The sequence below is a fragment of the Falco naumanni genome, chromosome 1 (genome assembly GCF_017639655.2).
Source record: "Falco naumanni isolate bFalNau1 chromosome 1, bFalNau1.pat, whole genome shotgun sequence".
Taxonomy (NCBI): Eukaryota; Metazoa; Chordata; class Aves; order Falconiformes; family Falconidae; genus Falco; species Falco naumanni.
In genome coordinates this window covers 58,060,101-58,081,547 of record NC_054054.1, presented here as the reverse complement: position 1 = coordinate 58,081,547, position 21,447 = coordinate 58,060,101, and the positions used below count along the sequence as shown (strand labels likewise).

The window sequence follows — 21,447 nt, the reverse complement described above, 5'->3', positions numbered from 1 at the left end:
GTAGAGTCACAGCTTCTCCTCACTAATGCATGCTTGAAACTCCCACATCAGCAGACTTTCTGTATAGGCACTTCTGATTCATACGGCAGTATAGTTGAGTTGTGCTTGGTATATGCACTTATAAAGCAAAAACTGTGACCACATCCATCTAGAAATAAACCCTGACATTTTTAACTGTTACACTGAATCATTAGGAGACACTTTGCTGATTTCCTTAATCTTCACAAACTAGGGAAAAAAACACCTGGACTGTTTATCATTCAGAATAAATTGTCCTACAAAGATGCGGTCTTTTAGGTTTGAAAAGTATGGGCAGAATGCTGCTACAAGTGGAAGGCAAACCAGCGGCCTGGCAGACAGCAGAGCGTGGGTGCCATGCAGGGGTGCTTTTGTATGATGATGCTGCCGCCTGCATCAGACCAAGCAACTGTTCTGCCACCCTTGAAACCCAGGACAAAAAGTTAGAAGGGAGAAAGAATAATCATACAGCTCCCCACTCCAAGCAAATTCAATCATAAAGGCCTATGTGTACAGCAGTAGGAAAATCCAGACTGCAAAAAATTAATTGCCTTCAAAAAAGATAAGTATGCAATACTAATGTAACTGAAGATATCAGCTGTAATGAATCATTTGGCTGCTTGATTATTTGACTAACTTGAACCATTTTAACTTGAAATGCTTTTATACAATGCATATGGGTTAATTTAATCTGGGTAAAGTGTCCACTGAAAGGATGATTGAATTTGTGTCAGTGTGCAAGTGACAGTAACGTATTTCTGCCAATAATAGTGAAGAGTAATGTTAAATAGCGCAGCAGAACAGTGCTCCTTTCTTAAGTCATAAGCCAAGATGTAAGTATTGAGAAATGTTTTGATGTCATAGTGGGAGGCAAACATTGCACCGACCATATCAGAATCAAAAAAGCCTGTAAGAAAATACAGAGATGACAATATTTTTGAGACTGAGAAGGAATGTGTGATAATTTGTCTTTGTGTTTTTCTTTTGTCTTTCCTGTTACTCAGAAACAGTGTTTTGTTATTCAAAATCAGGATTAGGCTATTACTACAAAAACATTACTAGTTCCTCTCAAATCTCAAACATTAGAAATATTGTTCTGATTTGTACTTGCCTGATCATCAGTAATACAGACTGCAATCTTGCTCATTTTTCTCTGTCAGGTGGCATAGGGTAGAAGCAGACGTGCAGACGTGCTGTCAGGGTGACCCAGTCTTGCTCCTGGACACCAGCCTTTTTCACAGGGGAGCCGAGTAGCAGCAGCTGGAGATGCTGTCAGAGACCGAGGGCACTTGTGGGACACTGGATTTAAAAAAAACCACAACTTCATTAACTGAATTATCTGCAAAGGCTGGCGGACATTTATATACCTAGAGAGACAGGGTAGGAGTCTGGAACCATTTGACTACCAGTGAAGACCATTCAGCTTCACATTTGAACGAGGTCTGACAGTGAGATTCAGAAACATCTGTTTACACAGACTGTACTAATAGCTGTTGTTCTTACAGGATCACTCATGAATTCAGCATGAATAAAGGATAACAGTCTTTTCCTGTACCTCTGCAGAAGATGTGGGCAGTGTCAACAAGCACTACGTGAGACTGGAGAACTTGTGGAGAAACAGGATGGCTCATGGGCAGTATAGGTGGAAGAGAAAAGCATTTAAGATACATGATAAAAAATGCCAATTGTGAAGAATGCCAACAAATTACATCATGCAGCATTTTGTAAACCAACACTTCACGTGTTTAACCCTCTGCATAAATGGTAAGTAGCTCGTCTTCACAACACTCCAGCAAGCTTTTGTCTTCCTTTGAAAGACAGAAGCTTGAAACAAGTAGGTGGGTTGCCCAGTGTGATAGATCAGGTCAGTGATACATCCAGGAGCAGGACATGACAATTCCCACTTCCCTCTTTAAAACCAAACAGAACCAAGAATTGGTTTGCGGTTTCTACCTTCATGAAATATGACTATAGCTCAGCAGAACTCTATCGATGAGGACCACGCTACACTCAATGGAATTTGCGTCATCCATAAACATGATTAAATGTGATGTCAGTATATGTATTGGTCTTACATAGGACCATGAAATAGTTTTGTGAATATTGTTTTTTAAAAAAAAAATACTTTTGTTCTACCGCAGTGACTTTGTTGGTCTGGTTTTCCTTCTTGCACAATGTCCGGTTCTCTTGCCTGCAGGTATTTTTCAAATACAACTCTCTGTAGCTATTTCTAGGAGATAATCACTGCAGTATCTTTTAAAAACAGTTTTGTTTTATTAAGAAGTCCAAGTGTCACGTTTCTATATCACTGCTGTTACCAGGTGACAGTGTTTTTACTTTTAAAATACCATTTCCAAGTTTATCATCTCACTCCGTGACTTGTAATTCTTCTGCATAAACATGTTTGAGATCTGTGATGGTATCCCTGGTGATGGTTGCCATAGTGCTTCGCAGGATTTTATTTCTGCTCATCCCTCAAAGCAGGACTTTGCTTCTCTGTGGGAAGCCCAGGGCTGCAGTGGTCTCAGATGTTACTGTCTTTGTTGTTCTGCCCCTACTGGGGAATTAACTACCCAGGCATGCCACTGTCATCTTTACCATATTCCATCCACTCTGCCCCAAATGCATGCCAGAAGCCATTCTCCTCCTTCCTGTAGGACCTTATTACACATCTCTTGATGTTTTCATTGGTTCCTACTTAGTTCCCATGTCAAGAACATGTTATTCTCCATTAATATTTCAATCTACGTTTTCTAACACCACGCGGAATACACAGAGTTTTTAAAATTTCAGTTACGTTCAAATATTCTTCAAAAGACTTAAAAATAGGACACAGAAAAGCTACTGTGATTCTAATTGCCTCAAATGCTATACTTTCGACAGGAGCAAATACACCTGCCTCCATCCAGTTCAGTCTCGCTCATTGTGATGAATACCTTTCCCAAACCTTTTGTTTTTCCTAAGAGCTTTAGGAAAATTGCTGAGTCTCATTTCTGTGAAATGGCTGATATGATGATTGTCTTAGAGGCCATGTCAGTGGCAATTAAAGCGCCAAAATGTCTTTGGGAAGCTGAGTCATGCTGATTCATTTGAAGAGGTAGTAGACCATTTCCTCTACCTTTGCTTACGTTAAAGGGTACTTTCAGCAGTGCCTTGTCTAAACAAAGTCAAAGCTGAAGGATCATTTCATATAAGAGGGGTAGAATCTGGTTCACTGCACCTTCAAAGTCAGGTGTTCAACCTGTGGTTTCTAAAGGGCATATACATAAAACCTATATCACAATGAAGCCTCTCCTCACGGTAGATAGAGCAGTCATTTTAAATGAGTAAGCACAGATACCTACATACATGTTATATAAAATGGTAATTACTGCCTCTCTTGTGCAGGCTTTGCATCTTCTGAGTGACTGAGGAACAGGGAAGCATAAATGAACTCTTTTACAGCCCAATTAAATTTTTGAGATTTGTTTGACCAGACGACAAATTTGGCATAAAATATTCAAGGAATGTGCAGGATGCAATCGAAGGCTATCAAGGGGGAAAGAGCTCCCAGAGGAGCACGGGCACGAGGCAGTAACCCTCCAAATTCCCTGAACAGTTGTTCAGGTATGCTAAACGTCTGGTGTCATAACAGCCTACCACTAAGGCAACTGTTTTGTGACCCTAGACTCAGTCCCAAGTAAAGCAGATTACACGAGAAACAGCACTTGCACAGGCAGGATCTTTTGTTATGGACCCATCCTTCTCTAGGATCTGCAGCGTGGTGTGGCAGGATGGAGGTAATGGGAAGGGCACAGTGACATCCATCTGATCAGAGTTGCCTGGGAAGTGGCTTTCTCCAGCCCATTAAAGTTTAAGCTTGGAGATATTTTCTTGTTCCTTGCCAAATAACTTTTGAGGTTTTCTAATTTGTGAGATAGTAAAAAGGCACAAAAGGTGTTTCTGGGAAGACTCATAACCAATCTCACTGCTAGTCCCTATACCAGCAGTGACAAACCACTCACCTCCCTGTACTTGCTCAGCCACAGCAGCGAGCAGAGCCCGACCTTTGCCCACCTCCCTTTCCCGGTGGTGGATGGACCCCATCTACCTGAACAGAGATTTAGATCATCTTTATCCACTGCAATAATTCTCCTTTCAGAACATTAACAAAGCTGTATGTGCTGAAGAAGAAAGGAGGTAGAAATCACCTACCTGGAGTGTGTGTAAGGGGTGGCATGCCCTGTTAGGCTGTCAGCGTTACCCAGGTGCAGTTCTTGATAGAGAGCTGCTTCAGGTCCTGCTCTGCTTCATGGCCAGGATCATGAGTTCCACCTGATGGTCACTTATCACTGGGGAAAACATGGTACCAGTTACCAGGCATATCGTGCAGGTCAACCTGAACGTGTCTATATGACACAGAGCTGTGCCAAGGAAGCTAATCTGCTAAATTAAAAATCCCATCAGTGTACTATTTAGCCTTGGCAAACACACCTTGTTGATTAACAAGACTAATTAATGTGGATAGCTGTACATAGTGCTGCTGCTGCTGCAACAGGAACGTTCCCTAGTGCCTCACCAGGGCAGAGTTTAAACCAAAGAGAAACAACAGTGCTGGTAAGTCTGCCAACACCACCAGCCTCCACTGCTAATAGTGTCATCCTTTTGTAAAGATGTCAGTCAATGTTCATCTACTTCAAGTAAAAATAGAAACTCCCATAATGACCTAGTTCTTCTGGTCCATGTTTCTACCTCTGTGTAAACTTGCATTGTTGAAAACAGAATTCTAAACTTTCCAGAGAACCTAAAGCCCGTATTTATAAACACATCATAGCAGATTTACTGTTGGACCAATTACTTTATCTGTGTCTCTTAGAAACACCCAAGAAAAAAAATATAAATACTCCAGAGGGGCTTTAAGTACTGATGAATTTAATGGACCCAGGGCATTAGAAAGAGCTAGATATGGCACAGGCAGGCACCGGCCAAGCTTCCTCATGTACTTCTCCTTACATCTCTAAGGGCTGACCTTCAACACCCTTCTTCTGCAGGGGCAGGCTCCCCTTCTTCCACCACGGCACATGTCTGCATGTGGCCAGGCAACTGTACCCCAAATGCCATCAGAAAGGAGCAGGGAGGTGGCATGGCCTGAACAGACGAAATACATACATGCATATACATGCCTGCCTATGCACACATACTGGAGTAGCCTCAGGGCTTGTAATAGCTGAGACAGAAAGAAAGTTTGTGGAATAAGTGCAGAGTGGAAAGGACCAAATGACAAGAACAAGCCCATGGTACAAAGACAGGGTAGGCAGCAGTTAAGAACAGAAAGAACTGGGACATGGGTAGGTACATTCAAACACTTCTTGGAATAAAGTGGTCGATGGTATCAGTTGGCAATAATAACTGCAAGACATAACAGCACTTAAGCTGTGCTGCCAATCAGGGAGTGCTGAAAAAAAGATTGCACTGGAAGGCAGGTGGCAGATTGCTCAGGTGGAGCCACTCTCCAAAGCTCCATAGGTGGATGAAAACAAGATTGCTTAGCCCTGCCTCAAAATCAGAGAAGCAGTAAACAAAAGGCTGAATTTTTTTAATTGTTACAGAAAGCCTAGGGAGAATAAGGACTGCTTTGCAGAAGATCTTCTTTTCTTGGTATCCTGTTTCCCTTGTTGTTAATGCAGTTGGACATTCTTTGAAGTTGAAATAATTTCCTTTATCCCCTTTTCCTCCCCCTCTGCCCTTGTTCTTAGCCTGGTTAAATTAACAATTTAAATTAATTAAAAACATACTTGTCTAAGTCAAAGCCCTTTTATACAATGTGTTAAGAAGAAATATGACACATGCTTATAACAGTTTCAAGTTTAAGTGGTTTTACCTTTCCAAGTTCTGCAGATTTTCCCTATTGAGAAGACCAAATTTTGTGATTACAGGGGTATCTTCAGAGCATAATTGTCACCAAATTTCATTCATGTCTCCTTCAGGAAAAGACTTTGATCTTCCTGACTCTACTCCCATTTCAGTGAATATTTTTTTTTGATGTGACAAATACTTGATGGGTTTTGAAACTGTTTGCATTCTTCCCTTTCAAACCTTTTGTCCTTATCCAATAGGATTTCTACATGCTCACAATTCCTGGGATATTTCCTCTGTATCTGTTTGTTCCAGTCTGAATTGGCTTTTGGGGATTTTATGGACTTCTACACATATTCCTAGCAATACTGGCTTCACTGTCTCTGCTTACTGATCTTATCGTAAGCCATTTACCGTTTCCATTTTATCCTTCAATTACACCATTCTTTCACATTCCTTCCCTAGGTTGTATAAAAGAGATCTTTAATCTCTCTTTTCCTCTAATTGAAGCTGTCCTTCCCAGTGTGTTTTCCACTGCAATGCTCTGGTTTTCATTAAGCAATGTCAGCAATACTCTGGTTGCTGTTGCTCTCTGTTTAATGTGGTTTTGCAAGAATAATAACAACTTTTTGTCTTTCCACAGAACATGGAAAGAAAGTTGTAATTTATTAGCCTCATAAAATAAAGCATTACAGTATTGATGTCTTATGAGAACTAGGGTAAGGAAAAGGCAAACTTCTGTTTCTAAGTCCCAGATAGGTAATGCATTACCAGGAGTTGCTGCCTGATTAGATACTGACACACCGATACCTTCCAACTGTAACTGGAATGACCGCAGGTCAACCCTGTTAGGTAAACAACTTGAAAAGGTAGAGCTGGGAATGAAACAGGGAAAGGCTCCCTGTAATTGTGCTGTCCAGGGGCATGGTGTACGTAAACAGCCACAAAATCCTGGTCCAGATCTGCAGAGATGGAGGAGCTGGGACTGGCAAATCCCAGCAATAACTCAGTGTAAATTGAGGGGAGATGTTAAATGTTCAGACTTTGTTCTCCACTGGAAATGCACTGATTAGCAGCCACTGAGGATCCTAACAGATTAAAAGAAGACAAATAGTGGCTGTTTTCATAAGCAGGAGGTCTTGGCCTCCAGCAATCAACAGAGCTCTGCTATTATCCACCAGCCATGGAGCTAACATTTTCTCAGATAGCACAAATAAGCAATGATAACAGAGCAAGCCCCTAGCCTGACTTAACTCAAACGGGTGAGATTGCCAGTGCTTTTGTGGGGTGCAGTTTCTTAGGATCACATCTGCAGACAGCTAAGTTTGCTCTGAGTGAGACAAGTGATGGAAATGAAACCAGCATACTCAATATGGGCTGTAAATCACATACAGCTGTCAGAGTAGGGTAAAACCTGCTTTTCTCATAGTTTGGTTTTAGTTAAAAAGAAAAAAAACCCAAGCAATTCTTGTTTCAGAGTGGGAAGGGAGGAGAAGGCAAATTGAGGAATGAAAAGCAATTAAAAGCTTCCTGGGACATTTTCTGGTGTTTGTCCTTGCCTTCTTCCAGGATGACATTTCAAAGCCAGAGTTAAAAGATCAGCTTGAATTGGAGGCAGAGAACTCATCAGTGTTCAGACTTTAATCAAGCTCAGCATTACAGTGAGATGTGGCACAAAACCAGCTGCTGCTGATTTATATGGTTCAAAGACACTACAAAACCCACAGGCTGCCTACAAGGTGCTTCCCAGGCCAGTGCAGCTGAGACCTGGATATTTCTAACTACTAAAACATGTCATGAAATCCACGTTACAGGTCCTTCAAATAACAAGGGCTCTTGGGCAAATAAAAGAATAACCGTCTTCCCACGTATTATTCCTATTACCAATTTCCTTTTTATAGGTCTATACATGATCTGCCTTTTTCAGTTTTAAAATGCAACCAGTAAGCAACTTCCACACCTGACAACCCAAAAAGGGTCTGCCAGCTCTAACAGTCAACAAGAGACCATGTCTCCACCAAGGGCATCCTTCTCAGTGTGTGGTTTCAGGCAACGGGTGGCTGCCTGGTAGAACACCTGGGAGCAGGAACTCAGACAGGCTCCCAAATGCCACGCATCATCATGGATTTTGGTTGTCTCTGCTTGGGGAACCTCTGTGCCTAGGGGCACAGGTTCTGACCAGAACAAGGACAGTGTAGCACTGTGTTCAGACACTACTGTGAATGCTAAAATCCAGATGAATTAAAAATCCTACCTCTCAGCACGATTCACTACCTGAGTGAGTTACCAGGTCTGGAGCTACTGCAGTCATGGCCAATTCAGGAGCTCGCTGGCCATGATATCCTTCCTGGTGACCTTCCCCTACTGAATTCCTCCAAACGTGCACTCCGCTAGGTGTAACGAGACATCTAATGAGACATCAGCCCAGTATTTTGGAGTGAATAGAACTGATTTAAGTGCAGAAATTGTGTGCCATGAGGAGGTTTTGATGTTTCAAGTTCACTTTTGTAGTGAATCCAATATGTAGTTTCCCATATACAGAAAGTATTTTAAGGATTTTGTTCTGGACTGTGTAAAATACTTACTATTTATTTGAATGATAGCTTTTTGCTTTGACTTTAAAAGGTTACCATTTTTAAATGTTTACAAAATTAAAACTATTAGAAAGTATGTCAATTTTAAATGGTAAACACAAGACTTACATTTGGGAAATGGAAAAGGGAAGACTTCACCACTATTGGAATACCTCACTGACTTCTTTCAGAGTGGTATTTCACATAAGCAAGCATAAAAAAAAGAAAAGAAGCCTAATTATGAAGCAGCATTTTCTGATCAATAAATACAGTGGTGGAAATTTTCTGCTCCACTTCAGAAACAGTGCTGACGATGTGCTCTGTGAGTAGGTCCCCATGAAACACAATTTGGAGCCAGAGATATTGACAAGGAAGGCTTTTATAAAAAGAGTGTCGATCTAAGGAGGGTTTCAAGATTCTGAGCTCACTGCTTCAGTTTCTGACTCATCCTTTTCTAAGGTTTTTGGTTGGTTTTTCTTCTTGTTTGGCAGGCAGCTCTTGTCAGGTCCATTTGACTTTTCTGAAAGAAGACTGTGTAGAGCAACTAGAGCAAGACCCCCACTTCCTTTCTTCTTTAAAGCAGTGGCCATCATGGGAAGTCTAAGATGTAGTATTAGTCACCAATTTTTTGTAAATAAAGCTCTTCACATATCGTGCACTGTCAGGTAACATTCATGCTGCATGGTTGGTGCTGCATGAGGATTAATCTAGTCACAAAACCTGAGAATTCTGGTTTGTATCTGGAAATTTTTTGAATAAAAGGCATACCACTTTGACTTTTGTTCTCAGTCAATGCTACTGTATCACAATGTTTCCAGATGGTTATTTTAGACACTGAAGAATTTTTGTGGACTCTAAAAGCAGCTTTGTAATGCACTATGATAAAAAAAATTATACGTTTGGTCAAAAGACCTACTTTCCTGTAAGTGTATTGTTATGATTTTATCCTAAAGATAAAGCTTAGAGCTTTTCTTTATTGTTATAATTAAAAATACATTAAGCATTATAAACTGTGGAATGAAAAAAAGTAAATAAACCAGCCTATATTAGTCATCCTCTGTCCTTTAAGTACAGACCAGGTTTCAAATACCTGAGTAATTAAAGCCAATGGCAGTTGGACTTCGGAACTTCAGTTTTGACAGCTATGCACTTAAGCCTTAAATTTTGCTCAAGCCTAAGCAGATGTTCCATGTTCACAAAAAGAGTACCACAAAACTCTCCTGCTTAGTGAAACTTGTGCCGACTGCGGCACTTTGTAACTACAGCAAAGATTCCCTGACGCTGGGATGTGACTCGCTTCCATCCTTCTCCCATAAGCAATGCACTGCATTGGAAACACCTCTCTGAGATAAAGTCTGTTGTATTTTGCCATCACTAGTAGCTGGACTGTGCAGTCTTCACTGAGATATGAGCTTTATCTGTTCTCCTTTTTTTATTCCCCACTTGAGTCATTTTCCTTCCTAGCCTAGGTTATGCTGAGGAGGTGGCAGCCAGGGAAAGAAAACCTCTTGCAAGATTCCTGCGAATATCATAAATAAATAAGAACATAATGAATAATGCAAATTTTAGCTTGAGTCAATCAGCACACGATGCAGTTCAGGAAGCAAGCAGAGATCAATGGGGGCTGTTAACAGCTTGGCAGTGGCTGTTTCCTCTGCATTGATCAAGAAACTGTCTTTTTCCAGGGAACATCTGAAATGACGATGCAGCTGGGGTGGGAGGTGTTCACTGAGAAAAGCCCAAAAACTGGACTTTGGGATTTTGCATGAACTTCTGTGCCACAAGGGCAAACAAGAGATAGTTAATTAACAATGCAGATTAGTGCATGCCATATACTGCATACTATGCAACACCTGGTGCAATTTCAGTGCTAAGCCCTGGTCCATGTGCTGTGGCGTACTTATTTCCAGATGCCTATATTTGGATTGAAGATGGATCTTCAATCATTCTTTAATTTTTCAAACTGTCACCAACAGTGTGTTATATTGCAAAAGTGTCTGTGACTGATGGCAGACTAAGGTCAGACAGAGTGTATCAAGCTTTTTTAATTTGAGGAACGCACTTTCTGTTGCAAGTGGGCGCACCACTCTTAGTCTTATCATGAACTACCTCTTTTATCAGTGTCGTATAGCGTACCTTTGGTTCCTTCAGAGAGTGGCTAGAGATGCTTAACAGCTTTCAGTGTCATCATGATTATCCATTTTGTCCTGGTGCTTTGTTGTTAGAGTTCTAACCTTCATTCATGGCAGGAGGGGGGGACACGACACCAAAACCAAAACCAGAGCAAAGCTTTGTCCAGTTCATCCCTTTGGATCCCACTCTCCAGGGCTTTCCAGGCTCACACACTTGATTCACAGTGCCACGTAGCTCGCTCTCCCCCTAACACTAGACATAGCAGGGTGGAGGAATCACTGTCCTTTCCTGCATTTTCCCTGCTACTCATGGAAGCAAAGTCCTTGCCAGCTTCCCAATCCTTTCATGCAACAGGCCTTAGCAGAGACATGGGGGTGGTGTTTCTGTAGCATGGGGAGCACTGAATCTTAGCAGAAATGTGTTACCAGTACTTTAAATTATGATAGGTGAAAAATGCTTCTGTCAAGCACAGAGGATCCTTTGTTTCCAGCTCTGCTATGAATATCTCAGGAGTGACAAATTCCTGTTTAAGATTACTGCTATGAAAAGAGTAACTTCCTAGTTAGTGAGTATAGTGTAAAGTAAGAAATTACAAGATGGGGCTCACTAGTTGGGAAGATGTTATTTCCCCATCAGGCAGGGGATTCAGGCTGAGATGATATGTTTCCTGAGAGGGAACAAGGACAATATTCCTAGTCCTGTTGCTTGGGTGCATAAAAACATACTCCAGGCTTTGGTGAACAAACATACCACACCTAACATAGCTTAAATAAGAACTCTTTCTTCCTTTCAACTTTGTTTGCCTTGTGGAGTCTTGAAATCATCCTCCTATGTACACCAGGAATGTTAGTCCACAGCTTAGCTCTTCATGAATGGCTTCCAGATGTCTGGTCAGGGCTAGGTGAAGGGTTTAGTAATGAGGAGACCTAAAGAGCAGGGTCACAAGATGCACTGTAAAAAGGCACTGTATATCGTACACATTATGTCTTTCCATCTCATTACTTCTCTCCCAGCCAAAGCTGTCAAATCTTAGGCCCATTTTTAAACACTCATCTGTCTCCATATAAAAAGCATTTGTTACTACATCTTCTACATTACATCTCAAATTCACAAATAGCTTTATAGATATCCTTGTTCTTACTGTACCACCTGTTTGATTTTGATCTGAACACCTACCCTGTCAAACTGTTGTCGGGGCCATATCTGATACGTACTGAAGTAAGAAGCATCCTTTGTTTATTCAGTCTTACCCAGTTCTGTCCACCTTACTTGAAGCAAGTCATAAAACACAGGCTGAAGCATGAAAATGTTGTTGTAACAGGGCTGTCACAGTTTGTTTTCTCCTTCAAAAATCCACTTTTAACTACCTCTCATCTTTCCTTTGCTACTCAGAGCAATGATTTCAGAGCTATCCTTGATGCTTTGTGACCTGCTCTGGGTTTTTCTCTCTGCTAGTTTAATGAACTTACCACCTCTCCTGTGCTCATCGTTGTTTTTCCCCACAAGAACCCTAACATCATTCATATATTTTTACTAAAATTATCCTTGAAGTTGAACCTTTTCTCTACTATGACATCTGGAAAGTAAGGCTTGATTTTTGAACACCAGCTGGATAACAAAAATGCTCAAATTAGAAAGAAAAATGTAACTAGCAATGTAAAACAACACTAGCATCATCAAATGGAACAGAGGAAGTAATCACATTTCCTATATAAAAGATGGTAATACACAAGAAACAGATGTTGTTTCTCCATTAAAAAAAGTCCTTGCCTGACCTTGTTTTCAGAATTCTAGAACAAAATTTCATTATTTAAATGGAGAAGGATGGCTAATATGTTGTGTATTCTTTAGAGAACATACTGCCAGCAAATGGACACACAAGATTCAAGATGATTTGCCCTCTAGTTCTGCTATGCAGCATATCAAAATTCAAGAATAACTCAGGCAATACAACAGCACACACTGGTAGAACGGGTTTTAGCCACCTGTGTTTATATCACTACTAATTGATGGAGTTAGGGAGAGCACCTGAAGCTGTGGGAGTGAGAGACTCGGATAACCCCAGAGCATGGCAGCCACATCCAGATCTTCACATCTGGAACTATTCTTGCAGGAGGACTTGGACCAAAAACTGACCTAAGACTTGCAGCTGCAGAACAAGAGCTAACAGGATCTTCTACCTCCTTTATCTGAAGATGAGGGAAACCCTTCTGACAAAGAAACTTGGGTATCTAATCTTTAAACTAAATAGCTGTTTAAAAGACAATCTCAGATTCTGTAAATCCTACTGCATGTACCTATCTTCGCTCTCCAAGTAGGTCTGCTGGTTTTAACAGAACTGCTCACATACATCAAGCTGATCATGCCTTGCAAGAATGAGCCCTTTCCCAACTTCTCTGCATCAGACAAAAGACCAGACCTCTATGGCAGAAGAATGTAATGTACCAGCCAACTTACAGCTTCTTAACATCATAACACAATTTTAATTGTGCTGCCCCAAGGATGATGGTCCAACACCAAGCTGTCCCTGACACATCTCCTGGAAATAAGAAGAAAAGGGAAGAACAGAGACACAGCCAGGGTATGAAGAGCTTGGGAGACACAGGCTGGCTGCTTCTGCTGCTGCTGAGGCTTTTTCTGGGTAGGAGAACTACTTCCCCTACTGAGAAATATGACCGTTTTACTCCACTGCTGTCCCACACAGCTTGGCCCATCTTCCATGGCAAGCTAGGTTCAGTCCCATGGGGCTGAGGTGGTTTGGCTGCTGCTCCCACCAACATGATGCCAAAGACAGCTGGCTGCCTGCACCTACAGTATCTTCACATCAGAGTGGGTCTCACTGACTGGTTTAAAACCTGCAGTGAGAGTAGCCAGGCCTTTTGGGCTAGCAGGAGACCCAGACCCAGACGTGCTGGTGCTACTATGCATGTCCATAATATTGATCTATGCATATCTGTCAATTTGAACATGCACTGGACCTGCTGGATTAATTGTTTATGTGTAAATGTATGGCACAGCAGCAGCAGCAACTTTGTTATGTCCTAGTTCTGGAATGACTATGCATGCATGGTCTTAGTTGCACAGACATATAAATCATATCTGGAGATAGCCATTTTGTTTGCCTTTTAAATAAGACTATCAACTGTCATGGCATTGTGCATGATTATCTTTATCCCTTTGCACAATGCAAAGAAAAAAAAATGCACAAGAAAATGACCTTTCTGGACTGCTATATAAATATTTAGTCCTTTTTTTGGCACCCAGTCATTTCTTGTGCTTCATACGAAGAGATTACTAAACACAAACACATTTAAGGTGAATGCTCAAGTAAGAGTAAACTCATCATTCTCTTCAGTTAACAAACACAGTGGAAAACTGACAAGAACAAAACTGTTGTAGTCTGAAACTCATTCATTACTGACTGAATGTATGCTATGATTGTTACTACCGTTTATCATTGCCTGGTGGCAAAGCAAGACCCACTTGCAATGTCGGTGACCACATAATGCTCTTCTCTGTGCATAGTCATAGTCTTCTTACAGCTATAAAAATGTCAGTCTCTCACATGATATAGATTTGAAAACCTGGAATGGACCTGAAAAGGTAAAAAGCCTAGAGACAGTTGGACAGCAGGCCTTCTCAGGTCACACAAACCTGCTCACTCCACTGGGTGTTCCTTCCACAGTCCCATTTGATAACCCCATTAGTAAATTTAGAACAACAAAAGCACAAAAAAATAATGCACAGTCCATTCTGGCCTTGCTTTAATAGGTCATTTTTTTCCAGGCAGCTGGCCAGGCTCACATTAGCCTCCTTCCTGACCTTTCCAAGCAGCAAAGTACGCAGCTCACCACTGACGGTGCTATTAACCACTGACACATCAGAAGAGGACTACCTGAAGTAAAGCACCATTTCAAGAATATTCTTTCAAAGGTACATTAAGTCCAGATCTCTTTGGACCAAACAGATGCTAAAAGATTTGGTTGGCTATGCAGCTGTGAACCCCTTGCAAATGCATCATTTCATAAGAAACCTTTCCATTTTAACCAAAGACAGATGGCGTGCTGAAAGGGGTTGTGTCAGTCCAGCCTAATAACACAAATAAAGTGGTAATTATTTCCTTCTGTGCTTTTCCACTGTTTCAGTGTATTTGAAGCTGTTACTGTATTTGCTGGTTCTCTTTAGTGTGTGATATGAAATCCCGCAGCGGTGGTGGGTACTTCAGATTCAATGCAAGCAGTGGCAAACAGCACAGACACATTGAGAAACTGGAAAGTGCTAGAAATGTAAGAAATGTTCCACTTCTTTTGGCAAAAGCTTAGCAAGGGAAAAAAAACCCAGACATTTTCAGAGGAAATGGGATACCGCTTTTCAATCAGTTCTTTACTAAGCAAAGACTGCAAGATTGTTTGCCTCCTCAAAGGTCATTTTTGTTCAGATCATGAAGCAGGGCACTAGCAGAAGAACTTCAAAAGCAAAGAGAAGCTAAAGCCAAATTACTCAGAGAAGCAAACGCAGAGCAAATCTTTAAGTCTGGAAAAGTTTAGGCAAAACCAAATAGGAAAAAACCACGAAAAGAAGAAAATCTCTATTATGATGCACAGCAATGCAACTGAGACGGAATTACTTATGTGAATAATGGTTTACAATTGAGGGAAGACAGGATGATACAAAATACACTGTACAGTTCAGTCTTGGAGTAGTAAAAGTGGGATCAGCTATTATGATATCTCTTACATTTCATGTAACTTTGAATCACATCAAAAGCTTTTAATAAGACTTACATTTTGCCAATAAAGTGACACTCCAGTTTCTAGTATCAAGAGATAGAGATCTGTTTCCTAGAGGTGCATTGGACCAGCCAAGAATGTAAAAAAGATAACAGGTAAGCAGGAGACAGCATCTCTGGAGCAGTGTAGAGAGTGAGGAGCAGGTTAGGCATTGTACTGATTCCTTAGGTATGTGGCAAGCACTGAGTCAGGCTGAAGTGAAAAGGAGAGACAGATGGGGAAGGGTGGGGGTTTGCAGACAGGAGAATGGAGTTGGAGATGCAGGTGAGAAAGCTGCAAAGGGCCAAGGTAAAGAAAGCAGAGATGAACTGAAGAAGTAAGGAACCTGGTTAAGTTCATTTCCTTGTGACAAAAGATATTTCTCTGTCCCCCCTTGACCTTACTACCTTATCCTTAACCTGTGTCCAGGAAGTTCTTCTTAACTTTGAAAATGCCAGCTTCAGAAACTTGACCTATTTTTTAAGTATCTGATATCAGTGGTAGATTTTGTATAATTGAAGGATCTTTTTTTTTGCCCTGAATAAATACGTCAGTGCTATATTTCTTTCTGTTCATTGCCCACAGCTTTGTGTATGTGAGAAACCACAGACATCTTCATTTTGGGAAGGAAAACCAGTCAAGTCTGCATTAGCTGGAAGAAAAAAATTTGAAAAAGCAGTTTACCAAATGATGAGGCAAAGACTGGAGTTGATTTCAACTGGAAGCATAGACATAGAGGCAAACCCCCAAACTGATTTGTACAGAAGGACTCCTGCTCTCACAGAAGTTACTCTATAGAGCAGAGAGAACAGCATACCAAAAAGACTTGCGCACTGTCACCCATGGTACATTTTAGAGCAAGCCCAAGAGCACACTGAACTCCAGGTTGCTCACAGGAGTTGGTAGCCACCATCCCTGTTGAGTCCTGTGGGCAGCTGGAGCTCTTTTTACTCTAAGACTACTCAGCTGCACACATCCAGTGTCAAAGCTCTCTGACGACAGATGATGCTGCAGCCCTCTCAAGAAAAACTGAAGAGAAGCTGGCAAGGTCCACCCCACAGCAGGTAAGTGTCCCTTGGGGACTATGCCAAGCAGTAGATACACTTTGCTTCCTCCGGGATATGCTGGCAGTCACATCAGACCTCAGCCCAAAGTGGTTCCTGCAGTCAGACCATGTAGATGAAGCAGTAGGTTATTGTTCCTGGCCAAAGATTATACCTTCTGTCATCACTTTCATATCCTCCTGTCATGCCTCTCTACTCCTACACTTGCTTAGACGTTACATTGCCAGCTGAAGTTACCTTTAAGTTAGAAGCTACCATGAAGTTAGAACCATGATTAACATATGAGCAACACTGCCCACCTCTTTGAAACAAATCAAACTAGGTTTCTTCAGACAAATGCTTTAAAAAAAACCCCACAACATATTAGTTTTTCTCCCCTTAAAAAAGCAAACAACTCATTGTTTCTTTTTTCCTAAATATAATTTCTCAACATTTTTGCTATTATTGTGTAATACCACACTTACTGACATAACATCATTTTGTATACAAATGTTCTACGTCAACATAACCTGAACGCAGCATTTTTTAACTTCAGCATCAATGTTTAAAGTTATCACAGTGTCACATCAGCCAAGTACTGCAGATCCATCAAAAATTATAATATTCTGCCATTTAGCTCTGCTTTCTTACTTTAACTACTCTCCTGTTGAAACCATACAGTGATAGTGGTCTAAATAGTAACAGAATGAAGAAAGTTGAATAATTTCTGAAGCGGAACAGTTTCTCAGGACATTAATTTAGAGGCGATACTAAAATTAAAGAACAATGAGTAGTTTTCTTTTCCAAAGTTGCTTTTCCAGAGCCCTGCAAAAAATTTAGAAAAAACAGACAATGGGATGAGCATAAAGTAATCTTTTTTCTTGAATCAACAAAGGTGGCTACGAGATTATGAAATCAGACAAAACAGGAACAAAGTTTTCTTTCTGATGAAAGCCACAGAAAGAACTGGTGACCCAAGAAGCACCAAAGAGATTTATCTAGAAATAAACCCTAAATATTTTAAGGGGAAAAGAAATCCACAATGCAGTGGGCTTTTATTATTGTAAGAATGTTGCCAATATTTCTGGGAAAGTAAAATACAATTCCAATATGGTATCATTATTTTATGTATGGAGTATAGGCTTAATATTAACTGATTCCAGATGGAGCAGAACTAGAGCAATGCTGAGTGTTTTGAGGAAAAACACTGTGGCATTTTCCAGAGATAGACAACATCCTTACCAGTCTAAGGACAGCACTGACAGTCACAAAACCTGGCTGTAATGTTCAGCTTTGCCTTTGCAGTCAATGTGTGGCCACAGGGAAGTTATTTAATTTTTATTTTTATTTTTTTCCAGGAGTTCATTCCAAGAATTGGCAAGGCACCGCTTGCCTCCCTTCTGGGGTTCTCAGTGATTTGATACTAGACCAAAGAGGTCTTACAATAAAATATTTTGCATGATGAATTCAGATTTTTCTGACAAATTAAGAATTTATTTCCTTCATAAAAAATTGTTCATTTATGTCTCTGCTATAAATTATTACTTCCCTTCTCCTATACAGTACAAAACTAATTTAAGTGCCATTATCTTCAGTGAGAATAGCATTAGAAACTTGCACAGAGATTGCTGGCAGTATCATGGAAACATTGGAAACTAGCATGGAAACATTCATGGAGGGCATAAGAAGCAGAAAGTTAGTAATTTTAAAAGTCATACAGTTGGTAAGCTGTGTGGTTAGTTTTGGCAGCGAGAAGTGAGATTCTTTAATAGACCTAATGGATGATGTCAAATTCTGTGTTTAAATATTTAATGTGCTTTCACTGCCTAGGAGTATCCTATTGCAGATTGTCTGGCTTTCGAGGCACATGAAACCTGATCAGACACTGACTGCATAGAACAGTAGACTCTAATAGAGCAGTCAGCGTGTGACACAGATGTCAGCCTTCTCTCAAGGGATCTCTCTTCAGATATAATTAGTTGGTGGCATTATTGCTCAGAAAGAAGAGAAAGAACCCAGATAAAAAACATCAAGCGATTTCAGGTTTTCCGATAAATGAGCACACACACAGAGCTTGAATTTAATAGGGACTATTCATGTTGTGATCGCTACCTCAGGTCCCACCTCTAACCATCAAGCTGCTTGAAATGCATGAGAAGTCTGGTGGTTTGGTTTACCATGCAGGGGACATATCCCTAAGTGATATAAGCTGCTACTACAGTAGGAAGATGGTCCTTTACATTATCTGAAGGTCGGTAGAACTGGTAAGATAATTTTCCAATAACATTTTATCATTTTCAGGGAGTTCAATGGTTGGAAATTTTGACAATGCCACTTTCAAGCATGTGAGTGGTTTTACAAGCCTTTTTGCCCTGTCTCCTGTTCTCAAGGGTGTTTAGCAAATTTAATAACACAATATACCACTTGAAAAATAAGTATAAACCTAATCACATCTGCCTGCAGCATTGGGCAGCCACATCTCTCCTATCTCATCATTGTTTTCTCTGAAATTAGCCTGGAGACATAGGAAAACTAAATACCTAGTATGATTATTAAAACAATAAATCCTCTCCTTACAAAACCCACCAATATTTCAGACTCAGATGTGCTGATCAGTAGAAGAAAACTCATCTTACACCATGCTGAGACTCTGATAGAAATCAAACTATCCCTGACTTCAGCTTCATTAATTTTTGCTTTGCTATCAAAGGACTCAGTATTGTTAGCACATGTATGTCTGATTAATAGACAAAAGTAGTCTGCCTGGTGGAGAGTATCAGTAGGAATACAGCTGTCACAAAGGGGAATTTTCTTAAGGACAGACTATCAAAAAGCCTGTAACCATCATAGTTTTCATTTATTCCCTTCTCCTTAAAGGCTTTAGTGTGTTTACATGCAATGTTTTGTCTGATGGCTTGGCTACAAAAGTTGCTCACAGTAATGTATACTTACCTTAAAAAATTACAGGCACATTAAAGGTGCTGAGCTCCAGTTATTGCTTTCTGAAAGCTACCTCTGCACTACTGTAGTTGTAGAAAGAAGTCTTTCCATAAATGAGAACCGACCTCATTGCTTTGACAAACTGCAGCAGCATTTCAAGAGCAATCAGTGCTCTATATTGAAAAAAAGTAATAACACAGTGCTCTGGAGGACTGATAATGGCATCAGTGAGAAGAAATAGGTAAAATTCTCTGCTGGTCTAAACTGATGTGGTCTTATCGAACAAAGGCTATCTTATAAAAGGTAAACTTATTTTCTGTGTATCACAGTATTGCCTCTTCTGTACTGGCTGCCTGGAATGAAAATCAAGGAAAGCAGCCAAATAAAACTGCAGGCAGCCTCGGGCTCCATAAGTCCATTTTCTCTCCTTCTGTACCAGCATATTATCTGTACCATAATATTTTTGCTTATTTATCTTGCAAGAACTTTGCAAAAGGAACTGGACTTGTCGTGGTTCACACCTCTAGTACAAGCTTCTGGATGTATCTGATCGCAGGCTCCTGCCTTGCATCCGGCAAGTTAAACCAAGTATCTACACAGCCCAAAGTACATCTGCGCAATGGTGGGTGTGCTCGCAGCCTCACCAACCTTGGCTGCAATGTTTCAGGTCACTGGTTCTTCCTGTATCATTTCAGAACCATAACAATAGGTTCTTGGCAAATTCAGAAATTTCACAAGTCTAATTCAGAGTATAATCTGCCCTCTCCCCCTGGCACAAGAGTAAAACAGAAAGGAAGAGTGATAGTATTTTTGAAAGCAATAAAAATGCACTTTTAGCTTTTGGCTTGTTACTTTCATTTACTTGCTGTTCACCTTCAGCATTCATGCACAAAGCACAACACCACGATGACATCCAATAGTAAAAATAGGCATAAAAGATAGAAAAATAAAGTTTGGAGGCACCTGTATTTGCTTTATTTGAAGTTGTCAGAGCAAACAAAAGCAGAAGGAACTATTCTCATGTACTTATAGACATGGTAAGAGAGGAAGGGTGTATCATTATAAGTTCTGATGCTTGTAATTAGGCAAGTAATTTCCAAGGAATATCAAACCCAAGGACTTTTAGGGTACGTACAATGCTATGTAAAAATCTAAAAGCCCTTTTTTCCTGTGTTTTAATTAGGACAGCTGCTTTGCACTTCACAGCTAATTGCAAATCACCATCAGTTATTAGAGGTATGTCAGTTTTTTCTACAGCAAAAGTGTATTGTATCAGGCAAAGGCTGTCTATATCAGAAACGGGAGTGCAAAACAGCATGTGTTTTGTTGACTCTGTAGTCTGAGATAACCCACATTTGCTGCCTGAGTAGTTACATTTGTGTGGCACACTGATATCTGGGCAGACGGTATATTAGAATTACAGCTAAGAAAAAGAGGTTAAAGTAATGGCAGGCTGCTTATGAACATAAGAATGACTTCTCAGGTAAGCTTGCATGAGGAAAAGACCACACACACACCAGCACTCCAAGTATCACAGGTTTCCTTTTTTCTTCCGCTATAAAAGAAGCAGAGGCTGTTCGCAACTCCTTAGCTAAACCAATTATTAATAGTATGAGTTGACATTTGGGTCACTGCAACCCCCTGACATTGAGTAGACAGTTTTCTTGATGATCCTTGCACTTTGCTGATGGGTGAAGCAACTAGAATTGCAGATAGGTGATGATCTGAGTCACACCTGTCCCAAACTGAGGCCATTTGCTCCGAGGCACAGGCTGATATAGCAAAACACCAGACACCCAAAATCTAGTCTTTCTTTTCCTCGACATCCCCCTCCAGTAATTTTGCTAAGCTTACAAATTCTCACTTTGTCCCTGTACAAAGCAGAGGTGGGCTGAGCATCAGTTCAGGGAAATGAGCAAGAAGTTGCCTTCAGGCAAAGCTGGCATGGGACAAACCTAGATGCAAAGGGTCGTGAACTTTGCCTAAAGGAAGGATGTACTGCCTGAAAAACCTGAGTCAAGATGTCCGTGCTTTACACAGAGCCCGTGGCCAAGGCCAGGGAGCTCAGAGAACTACAAAAGGCTTGAAATCACGGTGTGATCATTGCTTCCTTTATCCAAGCTAAAAAAACCCAAA

At 40.7% G+C, this 21,447-nt stretch overlaps 1 long non-coding RNA gene across 1 annotated transcript; it reads left to right on the top strand.

Moving 5' to 3' along the window:
• The first annotated feature begins 1,149 nt into the window (after positions 1–1,149).
• On the top strand, positions 1,150–20,147 carry LOC121088896. Its single transcript, XR_005828052.1, has 4 exons — positions 1,150–1,782; positions 12,673–13,200; positions 14,346–14,492; positions 15,914–20,147. It is a non-coding gene; the product is annotated as an uncharacterized LOC121088896 (long non-coding RNA).
• The last annotated feature ends 1,300 nt before the right edge of the window (positions 20,148–21,447 follow it).